Consider the following 9,429-nt stretch of genomic DNA (forward strand, 5'->3'; position numbering starts at 1 on the left):
TTGCTGGGTTGGGTTTGGTTTTGGAATTGGATTGCATTGTTATGGTATTGCTGTGTATTGTTTTTTTGGATTGATTGATAATAATAAAAATAAAAAATATATATAAAAATATAAAATAATAATAAATTAAAATAAAAATAAAAATCTATTTTTTAAAAACGAGAATCGATTCTGAATCGCGCAACGTGAAAATCGCGATTCGAATTTGAATCGATTTTTTCCCACACCCCTAATATATATATATATATATATATATATATATATATATATATATATATATATATATATATATATATATATATATATATATATATATATATATATATACATACATATATATACATATAGATATATATATTATATACATCAGTGACGTGCAGTCAGGGGAGGCAGGTGAGGCGGGGCCTCACGTGCCATCATGGAAAGAAAAAAATGTAAAAAGAAAAAAAAAAAATTAAATTGTTATATGTATCCAGTAATTATACTATAAAGTTATTTTCCATTTAACTTCACCAGTTTTAGATTATTTTATTCAAAATCGCTGAATTTTCACATTTGCCGTTCAAATACTGAGAAGAGACTTGCGGTGAGTCACCAGCCAGTTGAGCCTCGCCATGGATTGCGCAATGACTCGGCTAACTGCTGACCTGCTGTGCAGTGAGACCGTATTGCTATATGAATTATATTATAAATTTCCATAGTTTAGTTAGCTGAGGTATATAATGTACAGTGTATTTTAACAACAACTGTATGTGTGTAACGTATTTCTTGTGCTGAGCAATCATAAAACGGCTGCGAAGACACACTGTGTGAGGCTCGCAGTAATCCCGCCTCCTGGTGGTAGAGGGCGCTAGTGATCCCAGAGATCATTTTTGCGACTACTCGGCTGCAGAAGAAGTGACAACAAGCAGCAACAGTTAGCAGCGATCGTTTATTTTTTCCTCTCGCCTGGACTATTAACATGGAGGATTAAATATCTAAAACAAAACAGTTTTCTAAACTGGACTTTTAATCGAAGCAGGAGGTAATAATTAAAGAAAGATCTCCATCAAGACAGAGACACTTTTAAAACTGAAGAAAGATAAGGAAGACTTCTATAAACAAGTTATCGATGCTTTTGTTCAAAAGGAGCGGCGCATGGACTTCATTTATAAGTAAAGGTAAGACCATAATAACGTTTTTTTTTTAATTAAATGTGCTTTTTTGTGTGCTACAGTTTGTATGTGTAAAGTTAAGTTAAAGTACCAATGATTGTCACACACACTAGGTGTGGTGAAATTTGTCCTCTGCATTTGACCCATCTCCTTGCTCACCCCCTGGGAGGTGAGGGGAGCAGTGGGCAGCAGCGGCGCCGCGCTCGGGAATCATTTTTGGTGATTTAACCCCCAATTCCAACCCTTGATGCTGAGTGCCAAGCAGGGAAGAATGCTGGTATGAGCTTTTAAACATAACCCGTTAACTGCTGCCCATCAAATGGTGAATATGATACTCTTTAGGGTTCATATGTTTGTAAATGTGACTGTGATGAAGTCAGTGCCTCACCAGCCATGAACCTCACCGCACATCACTGATATACATATATATACATATATAAATACATATATATATATATATATATATATATATATATATATATATATATATATATATATATATATATATATATATATATATATATATATGTATGTATATATATGTATGTATGTACCATAAGTGCAGCAAGGCATGATGCTTTGACAGTGTATGATATGCTGCTCTGACAGTTCATGATATGCTGCTCTGCCCAGCAAAGCCACCAAACAGAGATCTACTGTCACAAATGAACCAAAGCCTGACTGTGCAGACTTTGGTACCTCAGGGCGAACAGGAAGCTCTCAAAGGTGTTCCAGTGTTTGATGTCCGGCCAGCTCCTGCAAAGATGCTAAAAAGTCTGTGTTCCATAAACGTGAAGAAAAGGCCTCTCAGGTTTTTTTTTCCTTTCCACCCTGTCAGCAGATGTGCAACAACATCAGCGCTTGGCGTGTGCTGCACAATGTAAGCTTGAAAAGTGCTGACCCCCCCCCCCACCCACCCAGCACATCATCCTTCTCATCCAATCCACTTTCCTCGGAGGAATCCACTGTTTGAGGGATGTTACACGGACTACACGCTTCCCACTTTGCCTTCATGTGTGGAAAAGACACGTCAGGAATACTTCTCTTGTCCAGAGAAACTTTACCGTCCTGACAAGTACTCACTTTCGCCAGGAGGTGTTTTTACTGCCCTCTGGCGGTGACAGGGGGCACCTGCATGTGATACAACCACTCATCTTCCCATAGGAATGAAGGGAAGTAGAAATAATCGGTTCCAGTGTCACACAACCTTTAAATGTATGACATTTAAACATGCTTGAAGTGTAAAAAGAAGTGAACCACTATTACCGTATTGACCGAAATATAAGACAATATTTGCTTGAAAATGGGTTGTTCAATATTCAGGTTATAGTTTGTATTGTTATTTCGATTATGTATTTTTTTTAATAGAATTAATAAAAGTTATTTCACTGATGTTGAAAACATGATTTAATAAAAAATAAAAAATAGTATTTGATATTATTTTTGTTTGAAAAAGTGTCAATTGTCTTCTATTCTGTGTTGTCTTACACATTATTTGGGTCAACACAGTAATACAATATAATATTATTCAGATAATAATAATATAAATATTAATAATATTAACAAGAAGGAAAATCAATAAAACAGTCATGCTTACCTGAAATGATGAAGGACAAAAATGCAATTAAGATTTCCGACGGTATAACATATGTGGGGGTTTGTTGGCCGGTTCGTCTCGCAGTGGACATAAGAACAACGTGCAGAACAAGAATAATAATATTAATAATAAAGATTGAAGTATGAAGTATGAGCAATAATAACATGGGCTGATAGCATTGCAGCAGGCCCATAATAATAAAACAACAATAGTAATAGTATTAGTGATCATTTAAAAAAAAAAAAAATACAACTACTACTATTACTATTGCTACTACTACTAATAATAATAATAATATTAATAAGTGACAACAAATAAATAAAGAAATCTATAAATTACTTAATTAAATAATATGTAATGTGTACAAATTAAAAATGAGACATGCCTTGCCTAATAATACGCTGTATTTTTAATGCACTTTACATGCCAGAGAAATCTCAAATACTACTTTATTAATTAATTTTTTTATTAATTTTTTTGAACTGCTGGTTTATTTCAAATGTCAGTAGTTTTTGCTGTGAGGAACAAATGTGTCTTTTTTTAAAATTGTATCAGACTAACTTGAACAAACTATTTCTTCGGAAATAATTGTACCATACTATATGTCCCGGCAAGAAATCTGCGTTCAAACAACTCCGGCTTATTAGTGATTCCCAGAGCCCAAAAAAGTCTGCGGGCTATAGAGCGTTTTCTATTCGGGCTCCAGTACTATGGAATGCCCTCCCGGTAACAGTTAGAGATGCTACCTCAGTAGAAGCATTTAAGTCTCATCTTAAAACTCATTTGTATACTCTAGCCTTTAAATAGACCCCCTTTTTAGACCAGTTGATCTGCCGTTTCTTTTCTTTCTCCTCTGCTTCCCTCTCCCTTGTGGAGGGGGAGAGATACACAGGTCCGGTGGCCATGGATGAAGTGCTGGCTGTCCAGAGTCGGGACCCGGGGTGGACCGCTAGCCTGTGCATCGGTTGGGGACATTTCTGCGCTGCTGACCCGTCTCCGCTCGGGATGGTTTCCTGCTGGCCCTACTATGGACTGGACTCTCACTATTATGTTAGATCCACTATGGACTGGACTTTCACAATATTATGTCAGACCCACTCGACATCCATTGCTTTCGGTCTCCCCTAGAGGGGTTGGTGGGGTCACCCACATATGCGGTCCTCTCCAAGGTTTCTCATAGTCATTCAAATCGACGTCCCACTGGGGTGAGTTTTCCTTGCCCGTATGTGGGCTCTGTACCGAGGATGTCGTTGTGGCTTGTGCAGCCCTTTGAGACACTTGTGATTTAGGGCTATATAAATAAACATTGATTGATTGATTGATTGATTGAATAAAATTTAATGAGTGTATATTTAGCGTTAGGTTAGCAGTAGCTTCAGTATAAAGGTGTCAACACAATATTTTTACAGTAATACATCCATTTCTATATAAATATGCGGCCAAGCCTGAAATTGAAACTTCGAGTTTTCATTGAAACGTAAATAAAATTAGAAAAAAAATCATTTCCGCAACAATGCCTTTTTGTGGAGTAAATCATGTTATTGTAATCTGCAAGACGAAGAAGTTACTTCCAATCAAGAAAAAAACTTGCCGGTTGAATACAATTAATTTTAGCTCAAGGGCCGCATGGAAGAAAATCTATTCCCAGACTGGTAAAATCATGGCATAATAACTTAAAAATAAAGAACACGCATGTTCTTCAAATGTACACATTACAAATAATCCTTTTGGCAAAACACTTCAAGTTAGTTGAAAATTCTGAGGGGAAAAAAATGTGCAGTTTCAAAACCCCATGAAGAACACAATGAACTTAGACTTGTTCTCATTGTATTTACAAAGCCATTAAAATGTAATTACTTCCTGTTTAGCATTCTAATGTTGGCAGTTCACCATGAAAAACATGCTTGAAAAAGAGTATTTCCCCAAACCGCCACATTGGTGACATCCACAACTGCCACGACACATTAATTTATCATAATTACAATATAATATGAACAAAACAATTGTCAGAATGACACCATAATAGCCAAATTAAAATAACATAGCTACACACTTAACCAATGTAAACATGGTAGATTTAATCATAAAATAAAATAGAACAATCAACAAATCTAGAAACACACAATGGATTTCAGGGTGTGCATCGTGCTGTTAACCAATTGCGAGCGCTGCATGGAACTCTAACTACAAAGATGGTGGTCATGTTGACTTTAATCTTTGCATCTTACCGTGTTGTTATTTTATCCGTCGAGTGGATAAAGATACGGCCAGATACAGGCCGTATCTGGCCTGCGGGCCATATACGTTTGACACAACTGCTTTAGAGGGATCATTTTATGCAAAACACACTTTTCTTGTCTGTGAGCACCTGTTTTTGTGTGTATTCGGGATCCCCATAGGTAACGGAAATTTTAATTCAAACCATTGAGGCGTTGTAAAGATATTTATAAAACAGTTTGAGACCAGGAAAACTCCTAAGACATTTTGATATTTGATGCCATCTTGCTAAATGTTAGCACGCTAGCCTTTTTAGCTTTGTTTTTAGTTGTAGACCTACGAATCATGTATTGTTGCTATAGCACAGAGGTGTCACATCGCAGTTATGTTTGGCCCCAGAGGGCCGCTTCAAACAGTGAATGCTATTATTACACAATTTTTTAATGCATTTTATTAGTAGATTGTTTTAAAACTAAAATGTAAAAAAAAATGGCAAATTACGATAACTTCACCTCGAAATTGTGTGTATATTACTGTAAATGGAAAAACAGTACTGCTGTTTTATGGTAAAAAAAAAAAAAAAAAGCAGCTCAGTTGCCAGAATTTTACTGTAAAATTTACATTTGTTTTTCTTACTGTAAATTAAAAATATATATATTTTACAGTAAAATTTTGGCACCTGAGAAGCCAGTTTGTTTGTTTTTTTGTTTTGTTTTTACCGCATATCAACAACTGTAGATTTTTCTGTGTATTACTGTAAATGTCAAAACGGCACCACAGTTTATTACAGTAAAAAAAAAAGTAGTTTTTTTTCCATTTAGAGAAAAATGCTGTGAAAACCACGGTAAATTTCACAATTTTACCATGAAATCTATTGCTACTTTTACATTGTACAATTCGATGGATAACTTGCTTTGAAATCATTATTATTAGTATTTATTTCTATTTAAAAAATGCTTTGAATGTTTGATGATATATGTTTGCATAATAAAACAATATTTAAGTTAAAAACATAATTTGCGATTACATGGAGTACATATATTGTTTCCCTCCCAAAATAGAAAGAAATAATACATTTAGTAGGAAAAGTTACAGTACTTTATTGATACATATTATTTCCAGGCTTTCGAGGGCCAAATAAAATGAAGTGGCGGGCCACTGTTAGCATGTTTGATCCAATTTTACAAGTATGCACTTGTGTCATAAATGTTGTTCATTTCAATTATTTCCCAGATTGACACTTTGTTTCAGTCCAAACATTCTGACATGAAAATGAGAAATGTGAGCACTAGAACTGGGTGTAGTATGCACAAATGGGACCAAGTATTTTTAATATATTTTCATTTTGTACTTGTCTCCATCTTTTTGTCTGTGTTTTACACTTTTCTCAACTTTTCTTAAAAAGCCTAACCAGGGACGTAGGTTGTAATTTAGCCTGTGGCTAGAAGTCTTATGTACTTTCACATGGGTTACCTATGGCTAGCAATGTTTCATTGTACTGTCCCTGTCAAATAAATAGAAAAATTTAAAAAAGCAAATGATTCCAACATTTTAACAACGTTTATGTCAAGCTTCAGAATTGGAGAATTCACACGCAATTTCTACACCAATTTTGCTTCATCTGTTGATATTTCCCTTCAGCGACTGGGGGTGTGAGCAAGTGATGCCCTCTTGAGTCACCAAACATGTTTCCATGTTAGATAAAGGTCCACTGTCAGTTTTCCACTCAAACCAGTCGGGAACTAGTTCAATCCAGTCAAATATGAATCGTTTTTGACCTAAATATCCACCTCAGGGGTGTCCAGACTTTAACCAAAACATCAAAACAAGTGGGGGCCATTTTGATATTTTTCATTTTCACTTTCTGTTCAGGAAAACCCTGTTTTTTGTGGCAAAAACACAACATTTTAAAAATATTTCCCCCAAACGTTTTTTTCAAAGTGGAGACTTTGATGTGAACTAATTGGAGCCCTAAATATGTCAATGATTCATGACAACATTGATTATGATTCATTAGTATTTGTTTGAACAATGACATTACTTTTTTTTTTTTAAACTGACTTTATGAGAGCCAAAAAACATAATAAAACAAAGTACTGTACAAGGTCTGCTGTCATTAGGATGCTGACTGCAAGGATGTTCATATATTCCTATTTAGATGAAGAATGACTCATAATGCTTGCGAAGTAAAGGGGGTGGAACCAAGCGTCTTTTCATGTCGCTCTTGCCATTTGCGGGTCTAATTTGGCTGTCAAAGTGTACCAACTTGTCGGAATACGTCATCCTTCTTCTATCCAGGTGAGAGGCATGATGTATGATCTACAATAAACTTTGACGAGCAAAGAAACGAGGAAGCAGCTGATCAGTCGATGTCAACATCGGCACACAGGAAGTGATCACGGCGTCGCTATAAACCGTTTGTCTGATTTAGCACTTATAACAACAATATCACTGATACTTGGTTAATAATCAAGTCAAAAAATGTAAATAGAGTATTGTTGGTGGTTTTTGGATTGTTTTTTTATTGGGTTGTATGGGCGGAATAGAGGAGCTCCCATTGGCTTTGCTGTAAGCTGACTTTTATTTACGTTCATTTACGAGTAAGAATGCATTAGAAAAGAAAAAAAAAGTCATGTCTTTCACAAATAATGATTGTGAACAATAGGCAAAATTCCAAAAAAGCGCAGTTCCCTTTGAAGTAAAATACATCATACTTATTTTTTTTAAATCTCCAAATCAACTTCAGATCTATCTGTCGATTATAAGTTTTTAATTTTCTTTTTGCCATAGAAAAAAAATAAGTTTTCTATGGCAAACACAGAAACTATGCAATATTTTCCCCAAATGATGTGAAGTAATTGGGGCTTTCAATATAACAACATTGATTTTGATTCTTTTTTTTTTGAATGATGAAAAAAAATCACACAAAAGTTTTTAGGGACCCAAAAGGGCTCAACTCATAAAAAGTAAAATACATCATACTTGTTTGTTTTGTTTATTCCTAGATCAATTTCAGAACTATCCGTCGATTTAACTTTTACATTTTTTATGTTTTGTTTTATGTTTTATGCCATTTTTGTCATAGAAAACTTTGTTTTTTATATGGTAAATACACAAAATATGCAATATTTGACCCAAAAAATATTTCAAATTGGAAATTTGGATGTGAAGTAACTGGGGCGTTCGATGTGTCAACAATTTTTAACAATATTGATTTTGATTAGAGATGTCCGATAATATCAGCCGATAAATGCTTTAAAATGTAATATCGGAAATTATCGGTATCGGTTTCAAAAAGTAAAATTAATGACTTTTTAAAACGCCGCTGTACGGAGCGGTACATATCCGGTAAAACACGGACGTAGGGAGCAGTACAGAGCAGTTGCGTCTTCCAGTCAGCAGCCCCTCCTATCTCCCCTCTCCCACACACAACACAGGAGTTGCCGACTGCAGCATGAGAGGTTTACTGGCGACGCTTGATGACCTCATCAAACCGCTGCAAGCGTAGCATAACCACAAGAGTGTGTTGTTGCCGGTGCTGTAGCCGTGGTTAACAAGCGAGCTCGCTCGGTGACTAACTAACGACACTATGTCTATGGTTTGGGATTATTTTAAAGTGTGTCTGACGGATAAAAAACTGGCAATTTGCAATGACTGCAAAAAGTTGGTTATGTGAGGAGGAACCAAGACGTCTTCCTTTAATACGAGCAATTTGATCTCCCACCTCTTCAAGAATCATAAGGAGATACATGATGAAAACAAGCGGAAGATGGATGAAAAGCAAACACCGAAAGCAGCTTGCAGTGAACGGAGGTGCCCTGTCTCAACGCAGCATTTCAGAAGCTCTGGCTGACTGCTAGGCCACTTCAAGCACTCACCACTAGCTTGCAGCACATTTGTGTTACTCATACAAATTCGTTAGAGCAGGGCAAATTGAGCCCAGTTTATAATTTCCTGTTATACAGTATGCCAGGCAGTCTACTAAAGGAGGACTATGTTATTGTTTACTTTATTACTCTAGTATATTCCGGACTGAAGCTGTGTGCTTTCATTGTTTTTGTAGCTGTTGTTTTGAGGCATGTTTAAAAAAAATAAAAAATAATGCACTTTGTGAAAGTCAAAGTATAGTACTTCCCATAGTTGTAGTGGGTATCATGGTTATCCCAGGTAGAGCATGTCCCAAGTTCCAAGCTGCTGTTTTGAGGCATGTTAAAAAAAATAATGCACTTTGTGACTTCAATAATAAATATGGCAGTGCCATGTTGGCACTTATTTCCACAACTTGAGTTGAAGTTGTTCTATTTTGGAAAACCTTGTTACTTTGTTTAATGCATCCAGCGGGGCATCACAACAAAATTAGGCATAATAATGTGTTAATTCCACAACTGTATATATTGGTATCGGTTGATATCGGAATCGGTAATTAAGAGTTGGACAATATCAGAATATCGGATATCGGCA

This window comes from Entelurus aequoreus, linkage group LG06 (assembly GCF_033978785.1).
Source record: "Entelurus aequoreus isolate RoL-2023_Sb linkage group LG06, RoL_Eaeq_v1.1, whole genome shotgun sequence".
Lineage (NCBI taxonomy): Eukaryota > Metazoa > Chordata > Actinopteri > Syngnathiformes > Syngnathidae > Entelurus > Entelurus aequoreus.